This window comes from Rhincodon typus, unplaced genomic scaffold (assembly GCF_021869965.1).
Source record: "Rhincodon typus isolate 14 unplaced genomic scaffold, sRhiTyp1.1 hic_rhity00011711, whole genome shotgun sequence".
NCBI lineage: Eukaryota > Metazoa > Chordata > Chondrichthyes > Orectolobiformes > Rhincodontidae > Rhincodon > Rhincodon typus.
In genome coordinates, this window is record NW_025977349.1 from 6580 (window position 1) to 7004 (window position 425).

Sequence of the window (425 nt, forward strand, 5' to 3'; positions counted from 1 at the left end):
GTGGGGGGGTGCGCGGTCGGGACCGAAGGAACGTACGCAGCCCGGTTCTGAGGGAGGAGTTGCCGGCCCCGAGCCGTTAGCTCCTGCCTTCGTTTCTCACCCACTCCCTCCGCGATCCCGCTGGGCCTTCTCTCCGGCCGCCATCGTTCACCCCTCGCGCCCCGGGCCCGTCCCCGGCCGCGCGAGGCGTCGGAGCCCTGCCGTTACCCCGTCCCTCTAACGCCGAAACGTTTCTCCGTCGGCGCAGGGAGCAGAGTGCACAACCTCCAGCCGTTGATTTCCGATCAGGAGGAGGCCGAAGGCAACACAGACGACGACACGACGATATGAGGGCAGGGACCGCCCGACCTTTCCGACAAATAAACAGGAGATCAGACCCAGCAGGCGTTGTCCCGCGGCTCTCGGTCCGAGCGGTCGACCCCCCC